General features: G+C 41.6%; 1 protein-coding gene and 1 pseudogene across 10 annotated transcripts in view; both read right to left on the bottom strand.

Annotated features, from left to right (window-relative positions):
- Nucleotides 1–23,597, bottom strand: part of TENM2 (teneurin transmembrane protein 2) — a 2,252,147-nt gene that overhangs the window by 1,047,012 nt on the left and 1,181,538 nt on the right. The window lies entirely within an intron of this gene.
- Nucleotides 22,398–22,516, bottom strand: LOC146076122 (5S ribosomal RNA; annotated as a pseudogene).

Below are 23,597 nucleotides of genomic sequence, written 5' to 3'. Positions count from 1 at the left end.
CTGAAGCACAGCGGAGGGGAAGGCACATGGGCATGGGTGGCAGCGTGTTATCTTTACGGCGGGGGGTGTTAACTTCACTGGGGGGGGGGGGGGGGGGGGCGCTGCCGATAATTATGCACCTGTCCCTTAGTCCTGGGTTTTTTCCACACATGCAGAATTCCTGGGTTGATGTTATATTACATGTTCATGTTACAGCTGCATGTGTGAAAGGGATACTGACACTTCACTCCTGAGACACCGATAATTCTGCCCCAGGTAAGATCCCTAATACAAATGCGGGTTTATCAATACTGCTGAGCGGATACAATAGTTAATAGATCTATTAAAAACCCTGTGAAATGCAATATTATTTTCAAGGTTTTGTTCTGCCGGGACCCAATTTTAGATGCAAATTACAAAATATCACATTCTGTAAAGCTGGGCATTTTTTACAATCTGACCAGATCTCAATCACTTGTGAACAGAGAGGATTGAAATAAGATATTATATTAAGTAACTGCTGTCACCTGCTACTTTTCTCTGCCTGATTTCCCCAAGCTCCTATCTTATTCAGTTTGAATTTTAGGTGCTAGATTAGAACTATTACTGGAATGCAGCAGAATGAATAACCTCCGTTTAGTCCCACTAAAATCCTGATTAACAACTTCCTCATAACAAAACTGAACAGCTGTTGCAGCCGCACTATTCTTTGTAAAATGAAAACTTGCTGTTTGAGCGTGCCTGTATATTTTAGAAGCAGTTCATAAGTGTTAGGAACAAATCCCAGTTTATATAATACAACATTAAGGGTAAAGTAGACTTTGAAAATAAATTACATGCAGTTACTTCTTTTAAAATGTGTCTTTCCCCTGGCAAGATTCAATATTATATGATTGCAAAATAAAACAAAAAAGTATGGCTGAAGTGGAATGTGATTTTGCTTCGGAATTGGATAAAGAAGCTTGATGTCGCATAGTTTTTGGTGCTTTGTGCGTATTAAGGTTCATTCCACCATATGAAGTTAAATTACCTACAATTAAAAGGTCATTGAGCTTCATTAGCATCCTACATGGAATTCAAAGCATAAGTAGATGGGTGTTGCCTATTGATTACTAAGCCATCAAGAAGAACTTAGTCAAAGGCTTAGCTATAGCAACAGGACATGATGTGATTTTGGTATTGTCAAACCATACCTTACAGTATTCAATGTGTTGTGATCAGGACTGTTGGGTCACGGAGTGGAGCCATTAACCCTCTCCTGTACTCCTGCCATTCTGTCACTGCTGAATTGCATCAAATATTTACCTTGCTATGTAGAGCAGCAATGAATGGATATACAGGTTGACTATCCCTTAACAAATATCCGTTATCCAAATTATTCCGAAAACCATACATTCCAGGAGGTGAACAAAACATTTTTTGGACTGACACTAAATATGTGCAAGAAAATTATTACTTGCCATTTAAATTCAGAATATGAGATTGTACACAAACTTTGTTTCATGTTTTGAAACCTTGTTTTATGTACAAATAAAATATATATATTATAAAATATATATATGTGTCTATTTCATGTGTTTGATGTGTTTGTACAACATAGATGCAAGATACCTCAAGATACATCACTGAAATATAATAATATTCTGAAATACGGAATAATCCCTTATCCAAAAATTTTCTGGTCCTGAGCATTTTGGATATAGGATACTCAACCTGTACCACCATTATACTATCCCTTCAAACCAGGACACTCATGAATTACACCAGTTCTGTGGCTGGCTTAATTCAAGCCAGAATTTCCCAGTCCCAGTTTAAAGGTAAGCCAATATACCACTCAATTATACTTTAACAACTTAATTGGCTAATATTTTTTCCAAACATGGCTCAGACTTTTTTTTATGATTAGGTCAAGATCATAATTTTTTAAACACAGTATACCATTAAAATAGTAATACTGTACAGATGGGTTGCAATGGGTGTGCCATCGATGGTCGAGTTACGATGGATGAGTTGTGTATAGCTATCAGGACAGTGCCATTGATATTTTAAAAGTGGGCACTCCATCAAGTATAAAACTGCCTGCTGATTGGTATACAAACTGTGGGTCTTGACCCCAAAGTCGGTCCTGACCTTCTCAGCATGGGGTCGCGACTCCATGTTGCTGACCATCAGGCTGATGACTTTTGCAATCCCAGTCAGTGATTCAAGGAGTCTGAAAAATCTGTTGAATTGTGTAAATGTTGTGAAACTACAAATCCCAGCATGCCTTGCCACAGTTTTAACACTCCCTTATAGCAAAACTGTGGCAAGGCATGCTGGGATTTGTAGTTTCACAACATCTGGAGGGCCGCAGTTTGAGGACCCATGAGTTAGACATTGCTGCCATGTATGTGCTTTCTGCTAACTACAAATGTGATGTGAGGACCTCCTGCAGTAACTTGCTGGGGTCCTGTATTTATTTTTCTTTTCTGATGGGGTCCAGGAGCAAAATAGTTTGAGGGCCCCTGATATAGACCATTGATGGTTGTCAACCATCATTGGACAATGCATTGATTTCTCTGATGTACCATGGAAGCTTGTTTCCTGAGCCTGCCTAAAAAAAACCACTGACCATGCATTTTAACACACTGCATACAGACCCAGAGGGGGACATTCACTAAGATGGGAGTTCTATTTTACATGGGTTGTTGCTATGGGCAACCTTCTAGAACAGGCATTCCCAACAACGGTCCTCAAGGCACACCAACAGTGCAGGTTTTAGTAATATCCAGACTACAGCACAGATGGTTTAATCAGAATCCCTCAGTTACTAATTAAGTCACCTGAGCGCAAGCCTGGATATCTACAAAACCTGCACTGTTGGTGTGCCTTGAGAACTGTGGTTGGGAATGCCTGTTCTAGAAGATGATAGATAGTATCTGATGGGTTGTCTATCAGTTTAGTTGCCACTCCCCCCCCCCCTTAAAAAAAAAAAAAAAAAAACAGAAGACTAATGATAGCAGAGTCTTGTGTGCTCAACCATGCTTAGGGGGGCTGTTTGGCACAACAGCAGCATCCGTAGATATTATTATTTCGCAGAGTAGCTGGGTGCGCACAAGAATTGAGGTGCAGCTTAAGACTGTATACAAAAAAGTGACATCCTAACCACTTTGAAATGCATAGAATAGGGAAAGTAAGTATGCAGTCAATAAAGCGCTCCCCAATAACTAACATGGTTGCAGCACTAATACTATAAATGGATGTAACATGGTTGCAGCACTAATACTATAAATGGATGACATGGTTGCAGCACTAATACTATAAATGGATGGCATGGTTGCAGCACTAATACTATAAATGGATGACATTGTTGCAGCACTAATACTATAAATGGATGACATGGTTGCAGCACTAATACTATAAATGGATGACATGGTTGCAGCACTAATACTATAAATGGATGGACATGGTCGGGGAGCGCTTTATTGACTGCATACTTACTTTCCCTATACTAATAAATATTAAACAAAATAAATCATAACTGCCTACAATCATAACTCCCAAGTCATACCTACCCCCAGGTATGAATCGGGACTGTGGACATATCCGGTGTATCCGGCTCCACAAGGTTTTGGGGAAAAAGTAGCACATATTTTATAGAACAACACCTTCTGGAGCTGGCACTGCCTATCGGAGTCAACCCAAAGATACGTCTTTTAGATGTACGGATTAAGTGTCTGTGCTAAAATCACTGCTATGACACACTCAGGACACTTCCATAACATATTAAAAGGAATATTTATGTGTGTTAAAAAGCAACTTTCCAGACCCTGCTCAGGAGGAACACCCATTAAATTCCAGAGTCGTATAACTCTGTCACACACACAACGTGGGATGCATGAAACTCTTTAGGGGTTTATAGTAGGTGCATTGACAGTCACAAAACATTACAGGTTGAGTATTCCTTATCCAAATATCCACTATCCAAATTATTCCGAAAACCATACATTCCAGAAACATTTTTTTTTGTTAAAAGCACTACTGGGGACATCTGCTACAGCACTACTGAGGATATGATAGATAACTGGCACTACTGGGGACATCTGTAACAGCACTACTGAGGATATGATAGATAACTGGCACTACTGGGGACATCTGCTACAGCACTACTGAGGATATGATAGATAACTGGCACTACTGGGGACATCTGTAACAGCACTACTGAGAATATGATAGTTAAGTGCCACTACTGGGAACATCTGTAACAGTACTACTGTGGACATGATATGTAACTGGCACTAAATGTGCAAGAAAATGATTGCTTGGCATTCAAAGTCAGTGCCTGAGATAGTACACAAACTTTGTTTCATGTTTTGAAACTTGTTTTATGCACAAATAAAATATATTTGTGTGTATTTCATGTTTTTGATGTTGTTATACAACATAAATGCAAGATAGCTCAAGATACATCATTGAAATATAAAAATATTCTGAAATAGGGAATAATCCATTATCCAAAGTTCTTCTGGTCCCGAGCATTTTGGATAATGGATACTCAGCCTGTACTAAGTGAATACAGGATTGTGTCTAACTCAGAATAAGCTCTTTGAGAGAAGTTCCTTGTGTGCATTCATCTAACAAATAAGAGGCACTTATAATTTATTTTTATAAATGACCCCCAATGTTTGAAGATTAATAAGCAGGGTAAATGGATAAAAAAAAATTAGAATAACTGCTAAAATAATTCTGGTCATACACACAGAATATCCCTTTGTTCTTTGTTGTGTTTTACTTTACAGCTTTTGCAAAATGTTGTATGTTCACTTTTATTTCCATGAGATTTTCCTAATGATAGACAAGCTTTTAACCTCACTTCCAAAATCTATCACCCACCTGAATTATTGGATCTTGCTAAACAGCTCTAAATAAATGCCAGCAAATGTTACCTGCGCTAGAGCCCCCTTATAGCAATTTATTATCACATGGACCAAATTGCACATGCAATTTCTTCAATCCTGACCCTAGGTTTTTGGGTTCCACGACCAAATATGAGATGCATGAATTTAAAAGCCGCCAAAAAGAAATAAGACATATTGGTTTTGAAATAAAATTGTGCTCCTGACATTCGGTCTGCTGATGCAGTAAGTTATTGCAGTCTGACCTCACCGAAGGAGAATTTAGAATTTTACCGGTGAAGCAAGTTTTCCCTGGAGATGTTGTATATAAGGAGGAAAAAAATGGAAAGATACCTGATTTAATGTTGTTTCAGCCTGCGCTTACAGGTGACAGATGCTCGCTTCTCCCCTATCAACAATGCACTCGCTGCACTGAGGTTTGTGTCTACTCTAAGTATTAAGTGGATAATGACTCCGTATGCCATTGAGCGGCCAGAACAATACGAAGAAATAATGAGCACTATAGACAGGATACCCTATTCATGCTTCAAGAGTTTCAAAATATTTCATGCACACCATTATGCGTTTACTGCACACAAAAAACTAAAAATATACTTTCAACACAAGGGAAGAAAGTCTTATGCATTTGATTTGAACTATTATGTCTGCTGTATAATACATTCTTCTTATTTAATATGTTTTAGAACCATTTTTAAAAGCATAGAGATTCTACTGCTTCTTCAGCCCCCCCATCAGCTCCAGTTACCAGTGTCACATTAAGGCAGACAGACCTCACTGCGGGAAGCTAATTGGACAGTCAAGAGTCCCATCTGGTATATGTCCAGCTGTATCTACATAATGGTATACAGGAGAGAAGGAAAAGATATGTGTGGTTTGATACTGAAGGCATGTGGAATCTAGGAAAGAAATGTTAGGCCCCTCAATAGTTGGTTGCGTGCAAAATATCCGCAAAAATTGCCAGCCTCGCTCACAGCACCTGGGTTTTTTGGGGGCGCAATATTTAACTTAACTTCAATTACCGTATTTATCGGCGTATAACACGCACTTTTTTCCCCCTGAAAATAGGGGGAAAAGATGGGTGCGTGTTATACGCCGATATGGGTACTTATGTAGTATCTGGGCTGCCGATTTTTTGATTGTATGCCTTAAGTTAAGGCATACAATCAGATGCGATGCGATGCAATATCGCATCGCATCGCATCGCATGCGACCATCGGATGCGATGACCCGATTTTTCCATAGGAATCAATGTTAAAATGGACTGAGTCCATTTTAACATGGAATTCAATGGGAAAAAGGGGTCCTTTTCATACCCCTACTATCCAAGTGGGCATGGAGTTGGATATAAACCTGTGGCGAGCGCAGCGAGCCACCGAGCCCGAAGCGTGGCGAGCGAAGCGAGCCCCGCGAGGGGACGGTATTCTGTGTCCCCTCGCGGGGCTCGCTACGCTCGCCACGCTTCGGGCTCGGTGGCTCGCTACGCTCGCCACAGGTTTATATCCAACTCCATGCCCACTTGGATAGTAAGGGTATGAAAAGGACCCCTTTTTCCCATTGAATTCCATGTTAAAATGGACTCAGTCCATTTTAACATTGATTCCTATGGAAAAATCGGGTCATCGCATCGCATCGCATCCGATGGTCGCATGCGATGCGATGCGATGTACCCGATTTAGAAATCGGCAGCCCAGATACTACATAAGTACCCCGATATGCGTGCTATACTCCGATATACCGGTAATGCAGGCAGTACTGTGCGGTAATTTCAGCCGGCGGGGTACGGTACCTGTAATGCGCAGTCACCCGGCGCGTGTTGTACCTGTTATGCGCGCAGTCACCCGGCGCCTGTAATGCGCGCAGTCATCCAAGGCGGCGCCTACCAAGCGCGTGTTCTCTGCTGCTGCTGCTGCGCACCGTCGGGTCCTCGCAGCAGCAGCACGCTTAAAACTCCTCCCAGTGACCTGCACAGTGACTCCTTCCTCCTGTGCCAACTGTGCTGCCCTGCTGTTATTCAAGGTGGATTTTACAGCTAATCCATTATGTTAATAAACACTGTAATAAACCTGGGGCCTGGGGGGCTGGGGGGGCGGGGATGGGGGGGGGGGAATGATGAGTGAATCTCTCTGGCTTCTGCTGTGCTTTATCTGTATACAGATATTTATTAACAGCTGTCAGCACCTGATATATATATATAGCACAGCAGATTCCAGTACAGTGTCTTATATAGTGCAGCAGGTTCCAACCCTTATTTTGCTTCAAAGTTTTTATTTAGAAATCCCCTCTTAAAATGAAGGTGCGTGTTATACGCCTGTGCGTGTTATACGCCGATAAATACAGTAATTGTTTGCAGATCATTTGACGGCAATAACTAAAGTGATACATATTCCTTGACTACGGCCCTGGCATTTTTAGAGGATATTTTGCACATCTCTCACAACAACGTCGGCACACTAAGGGTTAATATTATGCCCTCACTTTGATAGGTGCTAGCAGCATATAATAGCAATGAGAGCCTTACAGTAGCTGATATCTAGATCCCCCTAATGAATAGGCAGGTGCTGGTGGCAGAGTGTAAAGCGTTGCTTGTGGCATTCTTAGACGACACACTTTTGGAAGCTTAACAAGGAATGCTGTTTATTACAGTAATGAGCACAGAGTTAACAGGATAGTCAAGGGTTAACTTGCAGGTATAAGAATATAGCAGATATACATGTAACAGGCAGGTGTATGATGCAGGAAAATAGAAAGACAAGATGTCAGAGCGCAGATCTATAGTATAGCCACCTGGGTCTGCAGCTGTCTCTAATAAGGGGATACCCCACCCCTTCAAACAAGATACAAAAGGAAAAAAATTTAGAGATAGCGCTGAGCCAGGTATATAATTCTGATATTTTATTTTAAAACAGATATACGTGTACTGTTTATATATTCATATAATAAACTACACACAATAGAATATTCCAATACAGGTACCGGCCAGTACCACACAAAAATATGAAAAAGCAATTGCAAAGAAAAAGAAAAATATATAAAAAGAAGGGTTCTGATTGTAGGAACCTCTTTATAAAATAGTCTCTACTGCACCTATAGTATATATAGGGTTAGTGAGGTTAATGTTTAGTGGGGTTAAGTAATCACCAGGTTAATATTTCCACGCTTCAAGCAGCAGTTCTTGCCCATTGGTTAGCTCTCTCACAGCTCCATGTTAGTAATTAGCATGCATGCTTTGAATAGTATGTGTTAGTTATATGACACAGAATATGGGGCTCAATTGAGCTAAAACTTGCCACTCCTCCGATTTTGACCTTGGGTGTACGGTGGTGGTGTCCCGGCTGCTGATTCTCTGCACTGCAATGCAGCCTTTTGGGGTTCTTCCACACTTGGGAGTCGAGTGGCTGGAGACTCTCCGTGGCGTGTTTGTACCGGCACCTGGTTAGTTCCTGACGCGTTTCCCTGCCTTCAACTCAGCGGCTTCTTCAGAAGAGTAGGTATTCCTACTGCCCCGCAGCGCCTGTCTGACAGCAGGCAGGCGGCAGTATAAAGAGCTGCTCCCTGCACCTCGAGTGCACACAGCCGGCACGCCGCCCGCAGTGCCTGTCTGACAGCGGGCGGCAGTTTGGAGAGGCTGAGCAGCTCCCTGCACCGCGCACACACTGTGCTCCTCCTGCAACCTGCCCCCTCTTCCTCACGGACACTTGCGCTGAGGCATGTAGCGCTGTCTGTGAATACCTGGATGACATGTCATGTGTGGATCCGCCTCCTACCCATTGCTCCCTGCGCCTGTCAGCTGTCAATCAAATGATGAACAGGCAGCAGTGTCGCCTCCCCTTCCTTCCCTCTTCTCAGTGTGCTGTGCCAGTGCCACTCCTCAACACTCCGCCACCTCTATCTCCTGCAATAGCAGTGTGAGATGCGATGTGCACTCCTGCGGGCATCGCATCGCACAGTACAAAAAGTATGTGCTGCACAAACTTTTTGTACTGCTTTCAGATCGCATCTCACACACATTGCATGCATGCCGTGTGATGGGATGCGATGTAGCCCATAACTTATGCGATTCTCGCAGCGTGTACGGGCACCTTTAGTGCCTGCAACATTTTGCAGACACAGCACTGAGATGGTGTATGCATACATGTACATACAACCGAGATCCTCCATAGGATCGCATGTTGCATATGCTCCCACAATCGGGCTGCAGCTTGTTGCAATGGCAATGTGAAAGGGCGCCAATTTTATGGTTTGCAGGAGGGAGCCAGACACCCTAGCACCGGCCCTGGCTTCACTTCCTCTATACAGCACGGGACACAATCTCGGAAGGGGTGTGCTGACACTCTCTGTGGGCCTTATTCTAGTTCACTCTTTCTGACAAAATCCTTCTTAGATGGACAAAACCATGTGCACTGCAGGTGGGGCAGATGTTACTTGTGCTGAGAGAATTAGATTTGGGTGGGGTTTTACTTCAAAGTGAGATCTATATTGCAGTGTAAAAATAAAGCAGTCAGTATTTTCCCTGCACAGAAACAAAATAACTCATCCAAATCTAATTCTCTCTGCACACTTTAAGGCCCTGTGTGTGGGGAGCTGGGGAATGCCAACACACTGGGGACAGGGAGCACAAGCAGACACAGCTGTCGAGTTGGTACTGATGCTGCTCAGGACACAGGTGCAGAGCACACCTCTCCAACAGTTGCTTATCCACCTCTGTCAAGTCACATATGAAAATGAATCCAATCCATTTGTTTCCCACTTTCACCACCATACAGTATACTGTATAGAGAATTTCACAACTTAAGGTCCATACACTCTGAGCGGCTTTTCCCCTGCAGGGCGCTGTGAGCAGGGGGCGGACGGCTTTGCGTAGCAGCTTTCAGCTCAAACTCACCCAGTATGTATGGGCCTTTAGCCTAGAGAAGGAGCTTATTAGTTGTCTCTGGCAGCATTTGATGGTTTGCACAGCTTTCCCTTTGAACTTATTTATGTAAAAATTAAATAAAAAGCTGGATACATATTTTAATTAATGTTTCATTGTTGTGTCAGTTATTATGGTCTGACCTTTCAGGATTGGGCAGATAATATCTCATCTAAAAGTGCCCATACACGAGTAAGATTTATCTTCAGATCTGGCTGGTTGGAACAAAAACATGGTTATGGATGAGTGACAGTTTGTCAGTTTTCCAGGCAAATGGTCAACTGTCATTTGCTCTCATCCATAACCATGTTTTTGTTCCAACCTGACAGATCTGAAGATAAATCTGCGTGTGTATGGCCACCTTAAGATTAAATTCCTGGACTGTGAAGGGAAACTGAAGCACCCACAGTTTTTCTGGTATTATAATGTATGTGGCATCATATACTTTCTGTGTCACTATACACTGTATGTGATCACCCTTAAAATGTCCACTTTCCTCTCACTCTGGATATAAAAAAAAAAAGAAAAGCAGAAAAAGGGATCTTTGCGTAAAAAAAAGCAAAGGTACACACCTCGGTGATATGCCATATAGCGTCTGTATGCCAGACACGCTTGCTCCTCACTTGCAATAATGGTGAGTTAGATGTACTGCACAAAGACATGCCCACACCAGCCACATACCTGTTGCTTGTGCCCAACTATGAGGCTGTAGCATAGCTCAGAAGCCATTCTGCTGGGAGCTGGGCCTGTAATGCACTGCAGGAGAGAGAGGAGTTGGCTGTTCTCAAAAGATGTATTCTGCACGAGGGCACTGTGTAGCTGTAACACAATTTATAACACAACCTGCCAAACAGCTCAATGTAAGGCAAATCCGATTGGCTGGATCAACCACTGGATTGCCAGGACAACAATCCGGTTGCCTGTCTGAACTACAGTCGTAGCCCCTAAACATGACACTATACATAACTCCCAGCTGTCCCGATTTTTGCAGGACAATGGGCCAGATTCTCTAAGCTTCAAAAGTGATAAAATAGAGAGTGATAAACAGCCAGCCAATCAGCTCCTGCCTGACATTTTTCAAACACAGTCTGTGACATGGCAGGTAGCAGCTGATTGGCTGGCTCTTTATCACTCTCTATTTTATTATTTTTGAAGCTTAGAGAATCTGGCCTAATACCTTTTTTTGGGTACAGTATGTCCTGCATCCCACAAAGGGCCGGCAGAGTTCTACTGTGGTGGGCAGTTGGGAGTCCCTCTTGTCATTTGCTGCTCTTCCTAGGAGACAGAACGATGGGGTATGGCCAGCAACTCAAAGAGCGTTGACAATGCCCCCCTGCAGCACAATAGCCTCACAATGGTCACCATTCTCTGAGACATGCTTCTTTTTCCAAGGTCATGTCTCTTTTCTGGAACGTATGGCTGTTACTATGATGATGTGATCATTTTTAGTTACATTCTGTATACTTCATATGACTTGCTGAGTTACAGAACTACATTACTTTTAGGTACAATAGCACTACTCAGTCTAGTGCCTTATTCCAGAATATACAGACCCTTTGCAATGAGCTGTTCTATCCTGGGGAAGTCTGACTATATGCAACACAACTGTCTTTGCTGAACCTCCATAAAGCACAAGGGATCATTCCCTGAATGGGTTACAGTTACTCCTCCTACCCGAACCTCTGACAGAAATAAATGTACAGTAAGTAAGATTCTGTTTTAGTTCTCTATGAATGAAAAAGAAGCATATTATATAACATGCTGATATTCCCCTGCCAATTTCAAAGATGCATTATTCATTTAAAGTGAAAAATGCTGGCTCAATCTTGCTTATTATTCCAGAAGTGAAATAAAAGGATATTATTCTCAGATTTGAAAATACTGGAATTGTTTTTCCCCTCTTTCCTGATGATGTTGAAGCCTTGGGTCTCTTTGACGGATGTAATGCTATTTGAGCAACATTTTGTGTGTGTTTCCCAAGAGAATAACTGTGTTACGTCTGAGAGATACTGTGCAATATTCTATTACTCATGGGAAAATGTCTTCTAAAACTTTTTATGCTGTCAGTGCCCTTGCTTCCTAAAGAAACACATCAGGCTGGCTGTCATGAGGAGGTTCTGTGCTGTGCAGAGAAAAAGAAGAGCAAACTATTTATTCTAACAGAATATAGTCAAAATAAACCCAACAGTAAGATTGGCTACAGGAACCCCTAAGACTTCACATGCTTGGATAAATCCATACACCCCCCTTAATGGGACAATTACAAAATACCTATTTTCAGGTTAGAATCCTGAAGGGCTGAGCAGAGAAGGCCCGCCTGACAGTTTAATCAATGATTAATAAAGCAACGCCACTTCTGAGTTAAGCTGCTGAGCTAGGATTTTCTTGCTACTCTATGAAGAATGATGTTACACATACGCTCTAACTTACTTAAGATAGTAAATTATCCCCATGTCTAGTCTGGTCTTAAATGAAAGACTAAGTTCACTCTTTTCTTCAAACCACTACCAGCATTACAATAAGCAATTCGAAAGATATGTATAATGAAATAAAAAATGATGTTACCACAAGGGTGGAATTTTAACTTAAAGTGTCCCTGCCAAACATGGACACTGGAGTCTATCATCACTTGGATGAGAATAAAAATGGTCCTGGAGAAGGCCATTTTTGGTACAGTTCTGATAATTAGACCCATTGTGCACTATATCCAGATGGTAACACATGTGTGCCCTATGAGTTATTTGCAGTTGATATAATTAGCTATCCCCTGGACATGAGGCACCATCCCAGAGAGTGGATATGGACTAAAGACCATTGTTCCAGACCCCCCGACAATAGGAAACATGACCTTTTCTGACTCGTAGAACTTTACTTATTTCACACATATCCCTCTATACACTGTAGAGGTTCCCAATAGGGAGAAATTGATCTAATAGCTTTTCTAATAGCATTTCTACTTGAGTAGTAAGTGACTAATCTTATTAGATCGAGCAACACCCATCTTTGAGTTTTTGTTAACTACTTTCACATAAATATGGTGGAAGTGACCTCATGAGGGAGGTGGTGCCATATTGACAGAAGGAAGAACCAAATTGGCAGAAGGAAGGGTCAAGTTGTCAGGAGGTAGGACAGTGTTTTGGGTGCCACATGTCAATTGAGTGGGCACTGGAGTAGACATGGCCTGCAAGAAATAGAGAGTTTCCAAATAAATGAGAAACAGGAGGTGGCACTCTTAAATAGTGAACAACTGTATTAAAACATGACAAAAGAAATCGTGCAAAAAAGTATATGTATGTCAACAGTTTTGGAGCCGGAGCTCCTTTCTCAGGACAGCTGATAACATAACTGTGTCAAAGTGCAGTGCAGAAAACAGCAGTCTGCTGCTGGACATGTTCACAGTTAGAGCTATTCAAGGCACTGGCACTGTCCAGGGTTCTTTATCCTATTTTTAACGGGAGACGCATTATCACATCCATTTTAAATAAAGGTCCGGTGTAAACTGATTCATCCATTCTTGGTTATCATTATTTTTGACTGACATTTTGAAATCCTAACTCCATCTTGAGGTAAGGACACTTTAATCTTCAATCATGGGATCTTTTAAAAGAATGTGATTTGCGCCTAACTTCTGAATCATTGCTTTACTGGTATTATAAAAAAAAAACCTGATGAAGTGTTTATAAAGACGAAACGCGTAGGGTTACATTATTTTGAAAGAAAAAAAATAGATGCAAATTATGAAGTTGGAAATTGAAGATTTTTAATAAAATATATACTGTTTTACTGAGATTTGCACTTATTGTGTTTTTCTCTATGTAAAAATCCTATCAGGTGGTGGAAATATATTAGCGCTCGCTCTCTATAACTTATTTTCCTACATGCATTCTGTCCCCCACTAACAGGGGGATCTATAGAGTAGCTGCTTTTAACTGTAGGGTGCACTTGGGGTCACTGTTTCGCATATATGTGTATACACACAGACACACATAAATACATACATACTGTACATACATAGGCATATCTATATATGGCACCCAGGTAGAGAGCACACTACTGAATCATGTATTTTATAGAAGCTGAACTGAGTGGGAGCAAATCAAGTGGTAAATGGGGTAGATCTTAATAACAACTTGGAGCAGGATGGATGATGAGTGGATGCAGAGTTGACAAGAGGGGTAAGGGACAAAAAATAGAGGCAGTCATAATTGCCCCTGGGTTCCACAAAATAGCTTGATCAATACTGAGAGAAATATCACAGATGCCCAACACAACTCATACCACCATCAATATGCATGGCTGGGATGAAAAGACTTTTTTCTCCACCAGACAGCAAAATTAGATACGAGATGTTGGTGGGCCAATTAAAATCAACTTAAAATGCCGCTTGGTATTCCACCATACCATTTTCTATTCCCACAGTAAATCTATGGGACCAGTATATTGCTAGTTCCTCTCTACATTCGAGAACAGAGTCATCCAAAAATGTGAGTCTTCTGGAAGATGGTAGTGTTCTCTTTTAAGCTGCTTTTGCAGCTCTCACTATTTGCAGCTGGTTTCTTGCTTCTTGCCTGTAGTCCAGAATGTCTCGAAAGGGTTACTGTAGGTACTCTTTACTACCTGGAAAGTTATGCAAGGCCTAAACATATTAGACACTCCTCCCAATTAGACCCAACTTCAACTTAATACCACCAACATTGACAGGAAAGGGGAATATGGATTAAGGTGAACTATGCACCATGGGGCCGATGCTGGTTCACTCTTAATGAACTGAATTCGGCCCCTGCTCCAATGGGTTTGTTCATAAACACCGATTGTGAAAGCCTTGGCAATTTACAATGTCTTTGTCCTGGCGCCCACAAATATAAGTCTGTCTCCACTGACTTATATTTGCGAGGGCACCATCGAATGATTTCTTCTGCAGCGGGCACATGCGAGGGGATGTGTCCTCGAAAAACACATAACCTCACATGGTTGCGAGGGGAAACGGCAGCTAGGAAGGGGGGCAGGTATTTGCCAGGGTGGCGTCACAAGGACTTGGTAGGACGCGAGTCAATTAGAATCGCTTTCCATGTGCACAAAGTTGGTATGTCCTAGTTGGGGGACAGCCACCAGAAAGCCCACCAATGTCTGGACCATTCTTTCTTTCTGGACTGGGATTGGCCCAGAAAATCCTTGCACCAGTGCCATGGGCTCCTTAAAGCTGTCCCATAATGCTATGGGACTTATCAGCCTTCTAGGAAAGTTCCTGTGAGGTCTATTACTAATTCACATCTACATCACTTTTGCATAAGGAATAATACAGTATTTTACCTGAAATTGGGAAAAGTAAGCCATTAGAAAAAAGGAGCGTTTGATAATGTAATGGAAACCGGAGCTTAGTTACAGTATATGTAAGTGTTAGAAATATATGATATGCTGACCACAGGTGGTTTATGCAGTATAAAGGGCAGCTATACACTGCAGAGTGTTAGCTTGTCTGTTCCTCTTTTGCAGTCAGCTTTATGTAGCTTACATACTTATTGCATAGAATGTTTACTTAACTTTTAGAAGGGTAGTAAGAAGAAATTGCAAGGCCACAGTATCTATCAGAAAGACCATCTTAAATGGGTGTGGGTCATAGGGTCACCAGGAGGTAAGTCAACATGCATCACGTTCAACCACTGAAGGTCAACATGCATCATGTTCAACATGTCTGAAGGGCAACATGGAGTTAGGGCAACAGGGTCATTAGGTTGACACAAGTATTAGGTTGACATCCGCAAGGTCGTCAGTTAAAAGGTCAACATGGGGTTTTTCATTGGTTTTTATCACGAATGTCAACAAAGTCGACATGGGCAATAAAAAAGTGCACCGCATCCCCCTTCAGGCAATATTTTATTCACCCACCATGCCCTAGTGGATGGTAGGGTGTGAAATACTGCCTGTCAGCACATGTCAGTAAAAAAAGAGTGAAAAATGCATGTCGGCCTTTTGGATGTTAACCTAGCCCATATTGACATAATGCATGTGTCGACCAAATGTCCCAGTTGACCTAACCCCATGTTGACCTTCAGACACAGAGGCGTAACTCTGGGAGGCAATGGAGTCATCTGCCACTGGGCTCCTGCTCCCAAGGGGGCACCCCTCTCCTTCCCTGCGAGTTTGAATCAGTTAATTGAAAGCTTTCAATTTCACTTCTGTGGCTGACTCCCCCTCCTAACATCATTTTTAAAATAGTCACCCTGTATTATAAGAACCCACGACCTGTCTTACTGGAGACACCTTAATGATTGAGCTATTGGGGGGGCACCAATATTTATCTTGCCTCCGGGCAACTGGGACGAACTTACACCACTGTTCAGACATGTCACCCTTCATGCATGTCAACCTTCAGTGTCGACCCAATGCATGTTAACCTTCCCCTTGTCGACCTAGTGACCAAACTCCATCTTAAATAAAGTCCAATAGATCTGAAAAAGTGACACATGGCATCACTAGCATATATAGAGAAAATATACTGTATATTGGGTAAGAAATCATCACATAGCAGTATCCTACAGTACACCTCCAACTTCCCTCTCCTATATTCTTTAACATGATCTGTCACATATGTGTTTTAGGAAAAGCATTGCTTTCTGCCCAGCGAGAAAATGGTGCTGTACTGTAGCTGAGGTGAAAATGGCTCCATTGTTTCCCTGTGACATGAAAAGTGGTTTAGTGTTCAGCGCTGTAAAAGGGCTATGGAACATTTCTCTAGTGACAAGGACACAATATTCCCCCTTCAACTTCATGTGAGCATTCCACGTTTTTCTGATGAGAAAAAAAATAACCATGACACAGCTTTATGTGTTCTGTTATATTATTCCCCAGTCTCCAGACTACCAGCAATCTAAGCAATAAATCAAATTAACATCACATAAATGTTAGACACCGATATTTACAAGTCGCAGCAATCAGTGACTAAGGAAGCAAAATGACATTAAACAAAACAAAAGCAATATTGATTAATTTAAGAAATAACTAGAAAATATTAGCTAGCGGATGCAGATATTTCTTACTGATAAAACATAAAAAGAACAATAAATAAATATATATAAACAGACACAGACCAGTCCACATCACCAGTCAAGTCAATCCCCATTGTACGTTTGCATGTGATTAGGCCTTGGCTTCGGAGGAGTTTTTAGGTTTAGGCTGTTGGGAGGACAGGTTAGGTTTAATCCATAAAAGGATGGAGAAGGCAAGCATAGTTACCACACCACTGTTGAATTTTTCTCCATCTAGATCACAGGTCTTCAACCTGTGGCCCTCCAGATGTTGTGGAACTACATTTCCCAGCATGCCCTGACAGTTTTGGCATGCTCTTATAGGAAAACATGTGGCAATGCATGCTGGGATATCATATGTAGTTTCACAACATCTGGAGACCCATGATCTAGATGCTGCCATCAGTCTTCTGACTGCCGCCATCCTGTCCACCAGACATCTTTAGTCCCTTTTCCCTTGGAGGGATTTAATAGGATCAATTCCAGTTTCCCCTATGGCTAATACATGTCCTGGCTGACAGCTGAACATGCGTAAAAGGACGTCAGGGTCAAAAACCTGGAAGCCCTCACACTGCAAAGGACAGATCTTATTTCTCTGCCATTGTAATCTTCTTGCACACAGCATTACCTACTTCTGCTATACATACTATGCAAGCACTAATATACAATTGATTCAGTACTTAACCCTTTGAGTGACAAGTGAATTTGTCAAAATTGGTGTGAAAATTGCTAAGCAAACATTTGTATTCAACATAATGACTTTAATGTTTATCTTATATAGTAAATATAATCTTTTATTACACAACATTATTTATTTGAATTGACATAACAACACTGGCATTTTTAGCCAATATTTTGCATATCTCTCACAGAGTTGTTGGCATTTTTAGCAGATAGCAGCCTGTGCAAATGCTGGTTTGCTGGTGACTTTTTGGTGGTTTTCATACAGCATATCAACTGAAAAGCTATGAGATACATGAAGGTTTAGAAACTGCCATCAGACACATGAGTGTATTAATTGTTCATTGGTATAGAATAAAAACCTCGAGATCTATCAAGTGTCAGTCTCAAAACATGCAGAAACATTGCTGTAATAACCAGCCATACAATAGAAGTGGTTTTTGACTTGCAAGATAATGCTATAGTACGCAGAGGTGCAAGTTCGTCCCAGTTGCCTGGAGGCAAGATGCAAGATAAATATTGATGCACCCCCCCCCCCACGCACACACATACCACCGTATATAAATATATGTATGTATGTAAGTTTGTTATGGAAATTATGTTTAAAATAAAGAAAGTGAAAACTATGATCGTGCTAAGAGGGGGAGTCGCCACAGAAGCGATATTGATGGCTTTAAATTTACTGATTCAAACTCGCAGGGGAGGAGAGGTGCTCCATTGAGAGCAAGAGCCCAGTAGCAGATGACTCCATTACCTCCCAAAGTTCTGCCTCTAGAGCACATTGCCATTCAGAACACGAGGACTCCCTATGCACCTTTTAAAAAAAGGTTTCAATCAACTTCTAAGTCACATAATCCATTGGTCTAGCGGTTGAAAACTGATGACGATGGACAGGGAGTTGAAAACGCCACCACACAAAAGTTTTTTGTAAATTTTCACCCAATAATATGTGACATATAGATGTTTTAATTGGAATGGAAACTATTATATTTCTGAGTATTTGATTGTTAAATATATTAATGTACTGTATGGGTTGTTTAACAGACATTTATCTCTAAGGCTTTTAACTTAAAACCAGTTTATATTCAAATTTTTATAAATTCCTTGAAGTTTTATGTATTTGTCTATGTATTACAATAGTACCTGTTTTATATAAAGCAGTTTATATTTTAGTTTTAGAGTAAATATAGAGTAGCCAGGAAATCACACTGTGTTTCCACAATATCACACGGCAGTCCATTTGCTGCGCGTCGCTGTGACGAATGTTACACTATGACGGACTAACTGTACATAGTTCTAAATTTTGTCCCCACTGAGCTCAAAATAATGAATACATTGCTCTCACACACTGCAAGAAGCATGAATGAACTTGTCAAGTGGGACTCAATGTATTAGAAGAAGGCTGTGTTTGGAAACACCACGTCCCATGCAAGGAAATGAAAGATAAAAATCACTGACAGGATCAAGGCTTCATAGGGAAAAAGAAAAAAAAAACATAAGCTGAATTTCCATCAAACAGACACCTGCTGATCTTATCACTGAGTTTTGTCAGTTCCTGGGCTTGTATCTAGCATTATTTTATTTTATTTTTTTGTTTACTTATATATCCCAAGAACCAATGGAACTGGTGAACTCAGAGAGGCTCCTGCCTCTTTTAGGCAATTCTGTCATGTATCACAATTACATTTTAAACTGGTAGAGCCAGGCATTCAGAAGATGTGCATTGTTCTAAATACTGAAGCACAGCACCTGTGTAAAGGATAATGTGCAGTAGTACTGTGATTGCTGTAATGGAGCAACATAAAAGAAAAATATGCTTTAGCCTATTAACATTACAAGTGGTGATAAAATAAAAATCTGCTATTGTCTGAGAAATGCTTCAAGGTAAGGTTTTCATGTCTTAAAAACAAGAACAGCAGATATTCTTGTTAGTAGCAACTCCGTCTGTACACTAATATCCAATTACTCTATGGCATTGTTACTTAGAGGTTATGTGCATGATCCCTGTTACAATATCTACTGATTTAGAAAAGATACTTCAAGCTTTAACTAAAATGTGCTATTTTTATGATCAGCCCAAACTGTAATGCGATTCTCCTTTCTGGCTGCATTAGTAGCTAAAGCTGCATCTGAGAAAAGATTTAACAAATAATGATACTTTCTCGCAACTATATAGTACATTTTCCTTCCAAAGTGCTTCACAATTATTCTAGAGTGCTATCGGTTCCTCTGCTGGCGAGCTGGATGCCTTGCTGGAAGGTGAAAAACTGACAACAATATAATGATTAACCATTTACACAGGAACATCAATGTTAATTGGTTTCAGCTAAAATCAGCAAAATGACAGAATCAAATCATCAAGGTTATTTATTTGCGAAGAATGCGTCAATAAGTGTGCCGTTCGTTTATTCAATCAAAGATGTAATATTAATATACAAAATATTCAGTGCCCTATACATTTTATCTGGATAATAATTGGTTTACTAAATACAATATATAACACAAAGTTTCCTGGAAGAAGTCCCAATGTCATTAAAGTGTACAAGAAGGCGCCAAGTATTTAACTATAAATTCTGAGGAAGTAAAGAGATATTTTCTTAAAATGTTGCTTAATATGCCAGAAATTAAGGGTACAACCTATTGAAATGCTAAAATGTACTATCAATGTCCTTTCTCCTGTTGTTTCATCAGACACTTAGGGCTGTTTCACACAGTACGGTTCCTGCCGCACGGTGAAATCCCGTACGGCCAGGGAGCCGTGCCGCACTCAGCAGTTGTGAATGGACACTATTGTGTCCATTCACACGGGACGGCCACGGCCCGGCCGCACGGCTGCAGCCGGATCCCCCCACTGGAAGGGACGGCTGCCGGGCTGTGGCCATCCCTGCCATTATAAAATTCTGAGTGCGGCGCGGCTCCCTGACCGTACGGGATTTCACCGTGCGGCAGGAACCGTACTGTGTGAAACAGCCCTTAGGGGAACATTTAGTAAATCTTGTAAAGAGGACAAACAGAGGAGTTACCAAAGGCAACCAATGAGATTGTAGCTATAATTTAATCAGATTGGTTGCTTTAACACCTCCATGTGTCCTTAGGTTTAATAAATATATTGATTGCAAGAGCATTGCTTGCTAAGCATGTAGGCAGAAAGGTAGAGAATGGTCTCACACCATGAATTCTCATAGATTGTAAGGATATGAAATGTGAATTACTAGCATGAACCTTCCTGCAGGGTCATCTTCAGAGGAGTACATAGGCAGTGCAAATGTATGGTGCCCAGGTAGACAGGCAAGAGAGGAGGAGGCCCATGTGCAGCGTCCTACGTCTGGGCCACCTCCTCTTTGCTGGCAGTGCTGTAGAGCCTGAGCGCTAGATTTCTCTGCTGTGCATGTGCAAAACACTGCAAAAATGACAGCCATGCCATTCTCCTAATAATCTATGCAGTGATGATGCCGTCGGTGTGGGACTACGGAAGGGTAAGTATTCAAGAAATAGTGCAGAGTAGAAATACACCAGTGCCCAAGATCATTGACACAAGCAGTAGGCACAGATTTTGATATATTTTCCTGTGCTGAGGACTCCTTCCCAACAGGACAACCTTCCATCCACCATCGCCACTGGATCAGCTTTCCTTCCCCAACATCCACAGCAGCCAATTCAGGTGTTCCACATGTGTGTGTGTCTTCCCTTTTCCATACCTCCCAATATTACCCTCTCCAGGAGGGACACAATGCTCTGTTTCTGGACTTCACCCTGAATGTATGATTGCCATCACCTGTATTGAACCTGGTTAATTGATAAGAAAGGTGTTTCCACACAGAGGATGGCAATCATAAATTAAGAGGGAAGTCCAGGAACAAAGCATTGTGTCCCTCCTGGAGAGGGTCATGTTGGGAGGTTTGCTTTTCCCTGCAGTCTGATTCAGAGATGTATGCAAAGACAATGTTCCACAGAACTGTGTGATCAGCAGATTGCACGTGCGCTGCTTTCGCACAGAGCACGCGTGAAGGTGCCACTGCATACCCGCACACAATAAAATGATTGAAAGGAAGTTTGAGGGTGCTACCATGGTGCTAGTGTGGAGTGGTTGTTAAGACGCAAGCGTGTCATGGCAATTTTCAGATCGGGGGCCAGATGTATTAAGCTTTTAAAAGTGATGAAGTTGAGAGTTCTAAACTACCAACCAACCAGCTTTTATCTGTCATTTGTCCCAGCCTGTAACATGGCAGTTAGCTGCTGATTGGCTGCCACTTTATCACTTTACACTTTCTCTCTTTTCCAGGCTTAGTACATCTGGCCCCCTGTATTTGATGTCAGCTGCATTGATGCCATAGCAACTGTGTTGCTACTGCTGTAGCCAGTATGCGTGAGCAGCCAGGGTTTCTCATTCCTTTGGGTGGGTTGGTTTTGTTTGCAAAATGCAAAACAAAAGAAAGCAAACGCTTTTTGGGCGCACTCTTTAGAAAAATGTAAAGTTAATTTATTTAAAACATAACTTTTATTATGGACTTGTTAAAATAGGACTGCATGGCGCATAAATACAATAAACATCGTTCTGCATGTGCAATTCGTTTGATTTTTGTTGTGTGGTACTTTTGAATAATAAATAATATATCATATATCAATAATATGAAAAAGATAGCCACACATATAATTTGTCATTAATTGCATATAGTCATCAAAGGTATAGTGACCTGAGTGACCAAAGGTGGCAAAAATGAGTTACTGGTCCCCAACTGTGAAACAGATGGGGTTTCCGTGACCCCACGTTACTCGGTAAATCAATTAAATAATTGCCTAATTGGCAAATAAACTGAAACACTTACTGCCAAGGTTGGCAAGAAATTATGAGACAAAGCAGTAGGCGGCTCCTGTGCTGTCAGTCAGTTGACTTGAATACCTAAAATAAAAATACCACACCTGGACTTCTCCAGGGGTCACCCACCTGGATACTGCCCTGGCCCTTCACTGCTTGGCTTCCAAGTTCGAGATGGGTTTGGGCACTCCAGTGAGGTATGGTGGTACACTCGTTACGAGTTGGGTCACGACCCGACAGCTCAGGTTAACTGCTAATTATCCCCATTAATTATAGATACTGGACCCAAAAGTTGGGGCAGAAATTTGTGTAATTAGTTAGATATAGGTATATAGATTTATAAGTCTCTCACCAATGATCCTAAGAGCTTAAGCATGCACTCAAAAATTCAATAGCTGGCAGCTGGTGATGGATTGAAACATAATTGGATACAGTATCTGAGAGAATACAGGATAGTTATGTAACACCTTACTTATTGATGTAGTCCCGTATTTAACAGGTTTTGACAATGCTTTAAAGTCAATGGGTGGTTTTAACAATTGTGTATCATTGTATAGAGTTGCTGCTCATACAGCTGCTGTGTGCCTGGTTGATGGAATAATTGGGTCCCAGCTTTATACAATACACAGAAACCGCAGATGATGACCTCTGGCAAAACTTAAACAATGATTTATAGCCTTTAAACAATGTTTCATTTACACGAGGAGATTGCTCCAAGGGATGCAGTGTGCCTCGTTGTTTGAGTAATTGGGTCACAGCTGTATATATTATAAAGGAATAAAGGACTAATACACGAATAATAAGTTTTGCTCCTCCGGAGGAAATGAATGATTGAAAACAGTACTGTTAGCTGGCACCCTATAGATAAAACGAGGCAGGCGTTTATATTACCTGGTGTTCTGGAGCAACAAATACAGTGTAACAGAGATGGCAGAGATTATAGTTATGGAGTATACCACAGATTGTGGCAACTCCAGTACCTGATCCTTGTGGTATGCGGAGAGAGCTGGATGCTCTGATGCCGTACGTTGTCCTCAGCCGGCAATTGGCTGGGCGGGTGACACAGTCCGTCCGGGTGTAGGGAGTGCGGACTCCGATGCGGCTGATGATGAGGTCACCAGCCGCCGAGTGCCGCGGCTAGCGTGTTGGAGCCGATTCGTCGGTGGAGTGACAGCGGGAACTTGCAGTAGGCTCGGGGGGTGGTGAGGGAGCACAGGTCCGTCTCTAACTGCTGAGTAGTAACGTGGGGCGCTGGGTAGGACACGTGTTTCGCCTCCGTTGGCTTCTTCATG

This window comes from Crinia signifera, chromosome 4 (genome assembly GCF_055691185.1).
Source record: "Crinia signifera chromosome 4, ASM5569118v1, whole genome shotgun sequence".
NCBI classification, from domain to species: Eukaryota; Metazoa; Chordata; class Amphibia; order Anura; family Myobatrachidae; genus Crinia; species Crinia signifera.
The sequence above is the reverse complement of the archived record's forward strand: the minus strand, read 5'-3'. Positions and strand labels throughout refer to the sequence as shown.